Raw genomic sequence first — 13,332 nt, 5'->3', positions numbered from 1 at the left:
GCCCTTCAGTACACGGTCTATGTTCTTGAACACATCAGACCAGCAGTGCCATCATTACACATGTTCTGTGATCCTCAGAACAGTCACAAAAATATTTCTGCAGAAAAAGTGTGATCCCATCTACAGACACCCCACCCAGGTGGAAACAGCATGAACCCCTCTACAGACATCCCACACAGGTGGACACAGCATGATGCCATCTACAGACACCCCACCCAGGTGAAACAAAATGATCCCATCTACAAACACCCCACCCAGGTGAAACAAAATGATCCCATCTACAAACACCCCACCCAGGTGAAACAAAATGATCCCATCTACAGACACCCCACCCAGGTGGAAATAGCATGATCCTATCTACAGACACCCCACCCAGGTGAAACAGAATGATCCCATCTACAGACACCCCACCCAGGTGAAACAAAATGATCCCATCTACAAACACCCCACCCAGGTGAAACAAAATGATCCCATCTACAGACACCCCACCCAGGTGGAAATAGCATGATCCTATCTACAGACACCCCACCCAGGTGAAACAGAATGATCCCATCTACAGACACCCCACCCAGGTGGAAATAGCATGATCCCATCTACAAACACCCCACCCAGGTGAAACAAAATGATCCCATCTACAGACACCCCACCCAGGTGAAACAGAATGATCCCATCTACAGACACCCCACCCAGGTGAAACAGAATGATCCCATCTACAGACACCCCACCCAGGTGAAACAAAATGATCCCATCTACAAACACCCCACCCAGGTGAAACAAAATGATCCCATCTACAGACACCCCACCCAGGTGGAAATAGCATGATCCTATCTACAGACACCCCACCCAGGTGGAAATAGCATGATCCTATCTACAGACACCCCACCCAGGTGAAACAGAATGATCCCATCTACAGACACCCCACCCAGGTGGAAATAGCATGATCCCATCTACAAACACCCCACCCAGGTGAAACAAAATGATCCCATCTACAGACACCCCACCCAGGTGAAACAGAATGATCCCATCTACAGACACCCCACCCAGGTGAAACAAAATGATCCCATCTACAGACACCCCACCCAGGTGGAAATAGCATGATCCCATCTACAGACACCCCACCCAGGTGAAACAGAATGATCCCATCTACAGACACCCCACCCAGGTGAAACAAAATGATCCCATCTACAGACACCCCACCCAGGTGAAACAGAATGATCACATCTACAGACACCCCACCCAGGTGGAAATAGCATGATCCTATCTACAGACACCCCACCCAGGTGGAAATAGCATGATCCTATCTACAAACACCCCACCCAGGTGAAAAAGAATGATCCCATCTACAGACACCCCACCCAGGTGAAACAGAATGATCCCATCTACAGACACCCCACCCAGGTGGAAATAGCATGATCCTATCTACAGACACCCCACCCAGGTGGAAATAGCATGATCCTATCTACAGACACCCCACCCAGGTGAAACAGAATGATCCCATCTACAGACACCCCACCCAGGTGAAACAGAATGATCCCATCTACAGACACCCCACCCAGGTGAAACAGAATGATCCCATCTACAGAAACCCACCCAGGTGAAACAAAATGATCCCATCTACAAACACCCCACCCAGGTGAAACAGAATGATCCCATCTACAGACACCCCACCCAGGTGGAAATAGCATGATCCTATCTACAGACACCCCACCCAGGTGAAACAGAATGATCCCATCTACAGACACCCCACCCAGGTGGAAATAGCATGATCCTATCTACAGACACCCCACCCAGGTGAAACAAAATGATCCCATCTACAGACACCCCACCCAGGTGAAACAGAATGATCCCATCTACAGACACCCCACCCAGGTGAAACAAAATGATCCCATCTACAAACACCCCAACCAGGTGAAACAAAATGATCCCATCTACAGACACCCCACCCAGGTGAAACAGAATGATCCCATCTACAGACACCCCACCCAGGTGAAACAGAATGATCCCATCTACAGACACCCCACCCAGGTGAAACAAAATGATCCCATCTACAGACACCCCACCCAGGTGAAACAGAATGATCCCATCTACAGACACCCCACCCAGGTGAAACAGAATGATCCCATCTACAGACACCCCACCCAGGTGAAACAGAATGATCCCATCTACGGACACCCCACCCAGGTGAAACAGAATGATCCCATCTACAGACACCCCACCCAGGTGAAACAAAATGATCCCCTCTACAGACACCCCACCCAGGTGAAACAGAATGATCCCATCTACAGACACCCCACCCAGGTGAAACAGAATGATCCCATCTACAGACACCCCAACCAGGTGAAACAAAATGATCCCATCTACAGACACCCCACCCAGGTGGAAATAGCATGATCCTATCTACAGACACCCCACCGAGGTGAAACAAAATGATCCCATCTACAGACACCCCACCCAGGTGGAAATAGCATGATCCCATCTACAAACACCCCACCCAGGTGAAACAAAATGATCCCATCTACAGACACCCCACCCAGGTGAAACAGAATGATCCCATCTACAGACACCCCACCCAGGTGAAACAAAATGATCCCATCTACAGACACCCCACCCAGGTGGAAATAGCATGATCCCATCTACAGACACCCCACCCAGGTGAAACAGAATGATCCCATCTACAGACACCCCACCCAGGTGAAACAAAATGATCCCATCTACAGACACCCCACCCAGGTGAAACAGAATGATCACATCTACAGACACCCCACCCAGGTGGAAATAGCATGATCCTATCTACAGACACCCCACCCAGGTGGAAATAGCATGATCCTATCTACAAACACCCCACCCAGGTGAAACAGAATGATCCCATCTACAGACACCCCACCCAGGTGAAACAGAATGATCCCATCTACAGACACCCCACCCAGGTGGAAATAGCATGATCCTATCTATAGACACCCCACCCAGGTGAAAATAGCATGATCCTATCTACAGACACCCCACCCAGGTGAAACAGAATGATCCCATCTACAGACACCCCACCCAGGTGAAACAGAATGATCCCATCTACAGACACCCCACCCAGGTGAAACAGAATGATCCCATCTACAGACACCCCACCCAGGTGAAACAAAATGATCCCATCTACAAACACCCCACCCAGGTGAAACAGAATGATCCCATCTACAGACACCCCACCCAGGTGGAAATAGCATGATCCTATCTACAGACACCCCACCCAGGTGAAACAGAATGATCCCATCTACAGACACCCCACCCAGGTGGAAATAGCATGATCCTATCTACAGACACCCCACCCAGGTGAAACAAAATGATCCCATCTACAGACACCCCACCCAGGTGAAACAGAATGATCCCATCTACAGACACCCCACCCAGGTGAAACAAAATGATCCCATCTACAGACACCCCACCCAGGTGAAACAGAATGATCCCATCTACAGACACCCCACCCAGGTGAAACAGAATGATCCCATCTACAGACACCCCACCCAGGTGAAACAAAATGATCCCATCTACAGACACCCCACCCAGGTGAAACAGAATGATCCCATCTACAGACACCCCACCCAGGTGAAACAGAATGATCCCATCTACAGACACCCCACCCAGGTGAAACAGAATGATCCCATCTACGGACACCCCACCCAGGTGAAACAGAATGATCCCATCTACAGACACCCCACCCAGGTGAAACAAAATGATCCCCTCTACAGACACCCCACCCAGGTGAAACAGAATGATCCCATCTACAGACACCCCACCCAGGTGAAACAGAATGATCCCATCTACAGACACCCCAACCAGGTGAAACAAAATGATCCCATCTACAGACACCCCACCCAGGTGGAAATAGCATGATCCTATCTACAGACACCCCACCGAGGTGAAACAAAATGATCCCATCTACAGACACCCCACCCAGGTGGAAATAGCATGATCCCATCTACAAACACCCCACCCAGGTGAAACAAAATGATCCCATCTACAGACACCCCACCCAGGTGAAACAGAATGATCCCATCTACAGACACCCCACCCAGGTGAAACAAAATGATCCCATCTACAGACACCCCACCCAGGTGGAAATAGCATGATCCCATCTACAGACACCCCACCCAGGTGAAACAGAATGATCCCATCTACAGACACCCCACCCAGGTGAAACAAAATGATCCCATCTACAGACACCCCACCCAGGTGAAACAGAATGATCACATCTACAGACACCCCACCCAGGTGGAAATAGCATGATCCTATCTACAGACACCCCACCCAGGTGGAAATAGCATGATCCTATCTACAAACACCCCACCCAGGTGAAACAGAATGATCCCATCTACCGACACCCCACCCAGGTGAAACAGAATGATCCCATCTACAGACACCCCACCCAGGTGGAAATAGCATGATCCTATCTACAGACACCCCACCCAGGTGGAAATAGCATGATCCTATCTACAGACACCCCACCCAGGTGAAACAGAATGATCCCATCTACAGACACCCCACCCAGGTGAAACAGAATGATCCCATCTACAGACACCCCACCCAGGTGAAACAGAATGATCCCATCTACAGACACCCCACCCAGGTGAAACAAAATGATCCCATCTACAAACACCCCACCCAGGTGAAACAGAATGATCCCATCTACAGACACCCCACCCAGGTGGAAATAGCATGATCCTATCTACAGACACCCCACCCAGGTGAAACAGAATGATCCCATCTACAGACACCCCACCCAGGTGGAAATAGCATGATCCTATCTACAGACACCCCACCCAGGTGAAACAAAATGATCCCATCTACAGACACCCCACCCAGGTGAAACAGAATGATCCCATCTACAGACACCCCACCCAGGTGAAACAAAATGATCCCATCTACAAACACCCCAACCAGGTGAAACAAAATGATCCCATCTACAGACACCCCACCCAGGTGAAACAGAATGATCCCATCTACAGACACCCCACCCAGGTGAAACAGAATGATCCCATCTACAGACACCCCACCCAGGTGAAACAAAATGATCCCATCTACAGACACCCCACCCAGGTGAAACAGAATGATCCCATCTACAGACACCCCACCCAGGTGAAACAGAATGATCCCATCTACAGACACCCCACCCAGGTGAAACAAAATGATCCCATCTACAGACACCCCACCCAGGTGAAACAGAATGATCCCATCTACAGACACCCCACCCAGGTGAAACAGAATGATCCCATCTACAGACACCCCACCCAGGTGAAACAAAATGATCCCATCTACAAACACCCCACCCAGGTGAAACAGAATGATCCCATCTACAGACACCCCACCCAGGTGGAAATAGCATGATCCTATCTACAGACACCCCACCCAGGTGAAACAAAATGATCCCATCTACAAACACCCCACCCAGGTGAAACAGAATGATCCCATCTACAGACACCCCACCCAGGTGGAAATAGCATGATCCCATCTACAGACACCCCACCCAGGTGAAACAGAATGATCCCATCTACAGACACCCCACCCAGGTGAAACAAAATGATCCCATCTACAGACACCCCACCCAGGTGAAACAGAATGATCCCATCTACAGACACCCCACCCAGGTGAAACAAAATGATCCCATCTACAGACACCCCACCCAGGTGAAACAGAATGATCCCATCTACAGACACCCCACCCAGGTGGAAATAGCATGATCCTATCTACAGACACCCCACCGAGGTGAAACAAAATGATCCCATCTACAGACACCCCACCCAGGTGAAACAGAATGATCCCATCTACAGACACCCCACCCAGGTGAAACAAAATGATCCCATCTACAAACACCCCAACCAGGTGAAACAAAATGATCCCATCTACAGACACCCCACCCAGGTGAAACAGAATGATCCCATCTACAGACACCCCACCCAGGTGAAACAAAATGATCCCATCTACAGACACCCCACCCAGGTGAAACAGAATGATCCCATCTACAGACACCCCACCCAGGTGAAACAGAATGATCCCATCTACAGACACCCCACCCAGGTGAAACAGAATGATCCCATCTACAGACACCCCACCCAGGTGAAACAGAATGATCCCATCTACAGACACCCCACCCAGGTGAAACAGAATGATCCCATCTACAGACACCCCACCCAGGTGAAACAGAATGATCCCATCTACAGACACCCCACCCAGGTGAAACAAAATGATCCCATCTACAGACACCCCACCCAGGTGAAACAGAATGATCCCATCTACAGACACCCCACCCAGGTGAAACAGAATGATCCCATCTACAGACACCCCACCCAGGTGAAACAGAATGATCCCATCTACGGACACCCCACCCAGGTGAAACAGAATGATCCCATCTACAGACACCCCACCCAGGTGAAACAAAATGATCCCCTCTACAGACACCCCACCCAGGTGAAACAGAATGATCCCATCTACAGACACCCCACCCAGGTGAAACAGAATGATCCCATCTACAGACACCCCACCCAGGTGAAACAGAATGATCCTATCTACAGACACCCCACCCAGGTGGAAATAGCATGATCCTATCTACAAACACCCCACCCAGGTGAAACAGAATGATCCCATCTACAGACACCCCACCCAGGTGAAACAGAATGATCCCATCTACAGACACCCCACCCAGGTGAAACAAAATGATCCCATCTACAGACACCCCACCCAGGTGAAACAGAATGATCCCATCTACAGACACCCCACCCAGGTGAAACAGAATGATCCCATCTACAGACACCCCACCCAGGTGAAACAAAATGATCCCATCTACAGACACCCCACCCAGGTGAAACAGAATGATCCCATCTACAGACACCCCACCCAGGTGAAACAGAATGATCCCATCTACAGACACCCCACCCAGGTGAAACAAAATGATCCCATCTACAAACACCCCACCCAGGTGAAACAGAATGATCCCATCTACAGACACCCCACCCAGGTGGAAATAGCATGATCCTATCTACAGACACCCCACCCAGGTGAAACAAAATGATCCCATCTACAAACACCCCACCCAGGTGAAACAGAATGATCCCATCTACAGACACCCCACCCAGGTGGAAATAGCATGATCCCATCTACAGACACCCCACCCAGGTGAAACAGAATGATCCCATCTACAGACACCCCACCCAGGTGAAACAAAATGATCCCATCTACAGACACCCCACCCAGGTGAAACAGAATGATCCCATCTACAGACACCCCACCCAGGTGAAACAAAATGATCCCATCTACAGACACCCCACCCAGGTGAAACAGAATGATCCCATCTACAGACACCCCACCCAGGTGGAAATAGCATGATCCTATCTACAGACACCCCACCGAGGTGAAACAAAATGATCCCATCTACAGACACCCCACCCAGGTGAAACAGAATGATCCCATCTACAGACACCCCACCCAGGTGAAACAAAATGATCCCATCTACAAACACCCCAACCAGGTGAAACAAAATGATCCCATCTACAGACACCCCACCCAGGTGAAACAGAATGATCCCATCTACAGACACCCCACCCAGGTGAAACAAAATGATCCCATCTACAGACACCCCACCCAGGTGAAACAGAATGATCCCATCTACAGACACCCCACCCAGGTGAAACAGAATGATCCCATCTACAGACACCCCACCCAGGTGAAACAGAATGATCCCATCTACAGACACCCCACCCAGGTGAAACAGAATGATCCCATCTACAGACACCCCACCCAGGTGAAACAGAATGATCCCATCTACAGACACCCCACCCAGGTGAAACAGAATGATCCCATCTACAGACACCCCACCCAGGTGAAACAAAATGATCCCATCTACAGACACCCCACCCAGGTGAAACAGAATGATCCCATCTACAGACACCCCACCCAGGTGAAACAGAATGATCCCATCTACAGACACCCCACCCAGGTGAAACAGAATGATCCCATCTACGGACACCCCACCCAGGTGAAACAGAATGATCCCATCTACAGACACCCCACCCAGGTGAAACAAAATGATCCCCTCTACAGACACCCCACCCAGGTGAAACAGAATGATCCCATCTACAGACACCCCACCCAGGTGAAACAGAATGATCCCATCTACAGACACCCCACCCAGGTGAAACAGAATGATCCTATCTACAGACACCCCACCCAGGTGGAAATAGCATGATCCTATCTACAAACACCCCACCCAGGTGAAACAGAATGATCCCATCTACAGACACCCCACCCAGGTGAAACAGAATGATCCCATCTACAGACACCCCACCCAGGTGGAAATAGCATGATCCTATCTACAGACACCCCACCCAGGTGGAAATAGCATGATCCTATCTACAGACACCCCACCCAGGTGAAACAGAATGATCCCATCTACAGACACCCCACCCAGGTGAAACAGAATGATCCCATCTACAGACACCCCACCCAGGTGAAACAGAATGATCCCATCTACAGACACCCCACCCAGGTGAAACAGAATGATCCCATCTACAGACACCCCACCCAGGTGAAACAGAATGATCACATATACAGACACCCGACCCAGGTGGAAATAGCATGATCCTATCTACAAACACCCCACCCAGGTGAAACAGAATGATCACATCTACAGACACCCCACCCAGGTGGAAATAGCATGATCCTATCTACAGACACCCCACCCAGGTGGAAATAGCATGATCCTATCTACAAACACCCCACCCAGGTGAAACAGAATGATCCCATCTACAGACACCCCACCCAGGTGAAACAGAATGATCCCATCTACAGACACCCCACCCAGGTGAAACAAAATGATCCCATCTACAGACACCCCACCCAGGTGAAACAAAATGATCCCATCTACAGACACCCCACCCAGGTGAAACAGAATGATCCCATCTACAGACACCCCACCCAGGTGAAACAAAATGATCCCATCTACAGACACCCCACCCAGGTGAAACAGAATGATCCCATCTACAGACACCCCACCCAGGTGAAACAGAATGATCCCATCTACAGACACCCCACCCAGGTGAAACAAAATGATCCCATCTACAGACACCCCACCCAGGTGAAACAGAATGATCCCATCTACAGACACCCCACCCAGGTGAAACAGAATGATCCCATCTACAGACACCCCACCCAGGTGGAAATAGCATGATCCTATCTACAGACACCCCACCCAGGTGGAAATAGCATGATCCTATCTACAGACACCCCACCCAGGTGAAACAGAATGATCCCATCTACAGACACCCCACCCAGGTGAAACAGAATGATCCCATCTACAGACACCCCACCCAGGTGAAACAGAATGATCCCATCTACAGACACCCTACCCAGGTGAAACAGAATGATCCCATCTACAGACACCCCACCCAGGTGGAAATAGCATGATCCTATCTACAGACACCCCACCCAGGTGGAAATAGCATGATCCTATCTACAAACACCCCACCCAGGTGAAACAGAATGATCCCATCTACAGACACCCCACCCAGGTGAAACAGAATGATCCCATCTACAGACACCCCACCCAGGTGGAAATAGCATGATCCTATCTACAGACACCCCACCCAGGTGGAAATAGCATGATCCCATCTACAAACACCCCACCCAGGTGAAACAGAATGATCACATCTACAGACACCCCACCCAGGTGAAACAGAATGATCCCATCTACAGACACCCCACCCAGGTGGAAATAGCATGATCCTATCTACTGACACCCCACCCAGGTGAAACAGAATGATCCCATCTACAGACACCCCACCCAGGTGAAACAGAATGATCCCATCTACAGACACCCCACCCAGGTGAAACAGAATGATCCCATCTACAGACACCCCACCCAGGTGAAACAGAATGATCCCATCTACAGACACCCCACCCAGGTGAAACAGAATGATCCCATCTACAGACACCCCACCCTGGAGGAAATAGCATGATCCTATCTACAGACACCCCACCCAGGTGGAAATAGCATGATCCTATCTACAAACACCCCACCCAGGTGAAACAGAATGATCCCATCTACAGACACCCCACCCAGGTGAAACAGAATGATCCCATCTACAGACACCCCACCCAGGTGGAAATAGCATGATCCTATCTACAGACACCCCACACAGGTGGAAACAGCATGATCCCATCTACAGACACCCCACCCAGGTGAAAACAGCATGATCCCATCTACAGACATCCCACCCAGGTGAAACAGAATGATCCCATCTACAGACACCCCACCCAGGTGAAACGAAATGATCCCATCTACAGACATCCCACCCAGGTGAAACAGAATGATCCCATCTACAGACACCCCACCCAGGTGAAACAGAATGATCCCATCTACAGACATCCCACCCAGGTGAAACAGAATGATCCCATCTACAGACACCCCACCCAGGTGAAACAGAATGATCCCATCTACAGACACCCCACCCAGGTGAAACGAAATGATCCCATCTACAAACACCCCACCCAGGTGAAACAAAATGATCCCATCTACAGACACCCCACCCAGGTGGAAATAGCATGATCCTATCTACAGACACCCCACCCAGGTGAAACAGAATGATCCCATCTACAGACACCCCACCCAGGTGTAAATAGCATGATCCTATCTACAGACACCCCACCCAGGTGGAAATAGCATGATCCCATCTACAAACACCCCACCCAGGTGAAACAAAATTATCCCATCTACAGACACCCCACCCAGGTGAAACAGAATGATCCCATCTACAGACACCCAACCCAGGTGAAACAAAATGATCCCATCTACAAACACCCCACCCAGGTGAAACAAAATGACCCCATCTACAGACACCCCACCCAGCTGAAACAAAATGATCCCATCTACAAACACCCCACCCAGGTGAAACAGAATGATCCCATCTACAGACACCCCACCCAGGTGAAACAAAATGATCCCATCTACAAACACCCCACCCAGGTGAAACAAAATGATCCCATCTACAGACACCCCACCCAGGTGAAACAAAATGATCCCATCTACAGACACCCCACCCAGGTGAAACAGAATGATCCCATCTACAGACACCCCACCCAGGTGAAACAAAATGATCCCATCTACAAACACCCCAAACAGGTGAAACAAAATGATCCCATCTACAGACTCCCCACCCAGGTGAAACAGAATGATCCCATCTACAGACACCCCACCCAGGTGAAACAGAATGATCCCATCTACAGACACCCCACCCAGGTGAAACAGAATGATCCCATCTACGGACACCCCACCCAGGTGAAACAGAATGATCCCATCTACAGACACCCCACCCAGGTGAAACAAAATGATCCCCTCTACAGACACCCCACCCAGGTGAAACAGAATGATCCCATCTACAGACACCCCACCCAGGTGAAACAGAATGATCCCATCTACAGACACCCCACCCAGGTGAAACAGAATGATCCTATCTACAGACACCCCACCCAGGTGGAAATAGCATGATCCTATCTACAAACACCCCACCCAGGTGAAACAGAATGATCCCATCTACAGACACCCCACCCAGGTGAAACAGAATGATCCCATCTACAGACACCCCACCCAGGTGGAAATAGCATGATCCTATCTACAGACACCCCACCCAGGTGGAAATAGCATGATCCTATCTACAGACACCCCACCCAGGTGAAACAGAATGATCCCATCTACAGACACCCCACCCAGGTGAAACAGAATGATCCCATCTACAGACACCCCACCCAGGTGAAACAGAATGATCCCATCTACAGACACCCCACCCAGGTGAAACAGAATGATCCCATCTACAGACACCCCACCCAGGTGAAACAGAATGATCACATATACAGACACCCGACCCAGGTGGAAATAGCATGATCCTATCTACAAACACCCCACCCAGGTGAAACAGAATGATCACATCTACAGACACCCCACCCAGGTGGAAATAGCATGATCCTATCTACAGACACCCCACCCAGGTGGAAATAGCATGATCCTATCTACAAACACCCCACCCAGGTGAAACAGAATGATCCCATCTACAGACACCCCACCCAGGTGAAACAGAATGATCCCATCTACAGACACCCCACCCAGGTGAAACAAAATGATCCCATCTACAGACACCCCACCCAGGTGAAACAAAATGATCCCATCTACAGACACCCCACCCAGGTGAAACAGAATGATCCCATCTACAGACACCCCACCCAGGTGAAACAAAATGATCCCATCTACAGACACCCCACCCAGGTGAAACAGAATGATCCCATCTACAGACACCCCACCCAGGTGAAACAGAATGATCCCATCTACAGACACCCCACCCAGGTGAAACAAAATGATCCCATCTACAGACACCCCACCCAGGTGAAACAGAATGATCCCATCTACAGACACCCCACCCAGGTGAAACAGAATGATCCCATCTACAGACACCCCACCCAGGTGGAAATAGCATGATCCTATCTACAGACACCCCACCCAGGTGGAAATAGCATGATCCTATCTACAGACACCCCACCCAGGTGAAACAGAATGATCCCATCTACAGACACCCCACCCAGGTGAAACAGAATGATCCCATCTACAGACACCCCACCCAGGTGAAACAGAATGATCCCATCTACAGACACCCTACCCAGGTGAAACAGAATGATCCCATCTACAGACACCCCACCCAGGTGGAAATAGCATGATCCTATCTACAGACACCCCACCCAGGTGGAAATAGCATGATCCTATCTACAAACACCCCACCCAGGTGAAACAGAATGATCCCATCTACAGACACCCCACCCAGGTGAAACAGAATGATCCCATCTACAGACACCCCACCCAGGTGGAAATAGCATGATCCTATCTACAGACACCCCACCCAGGTGGAAATAGCATGATCCCATCTACAAACACCCCACCCAGGTGAAACAGAATGATCACATCTACAGACACCCCACCCAGGTGAAACAGAATGATCCCATCTACAGACACCCCACCCAGGTGGAAATAGCATGATCCTATCTACTGACACCCCACCCAGGTGAAACAGAATGATCCCATCTACAGACACCCCACCCAGGTGAAACAGAATGATCCCATCTACAGACACCCCACCCAGGTGAAACAGAATGATCCCATCTACAGACACCCCACCCAGGTGAAACAGAATGATCCCATCTACAGACACCCCACCCAGGTGAAACAGAATGATCCCATCTACAGACACCCCACCCTGGAGGAAATAGCATGATCCTATCTACAGACACCCCACCCAGGTGGAAATAGCATGA

The sequence above is a fragment of the Lissotriton helveticus genome, chromosome 1_1 (genome assembly GCF_964261635.1).
Source record: "Lissotriton helveticus chromosome 1_1, aLisHel1.1, whole genome shotgun sequence".
NCBI classification, from domain to species: Eukaryota; Metazoa; Chordata; class Amphibia; order Caudata; family Salamandridae; genus Lissotriton; species Lissotriton helveticus.
This window is presented reverse-complemented; position numbering follows the sequence as displayed.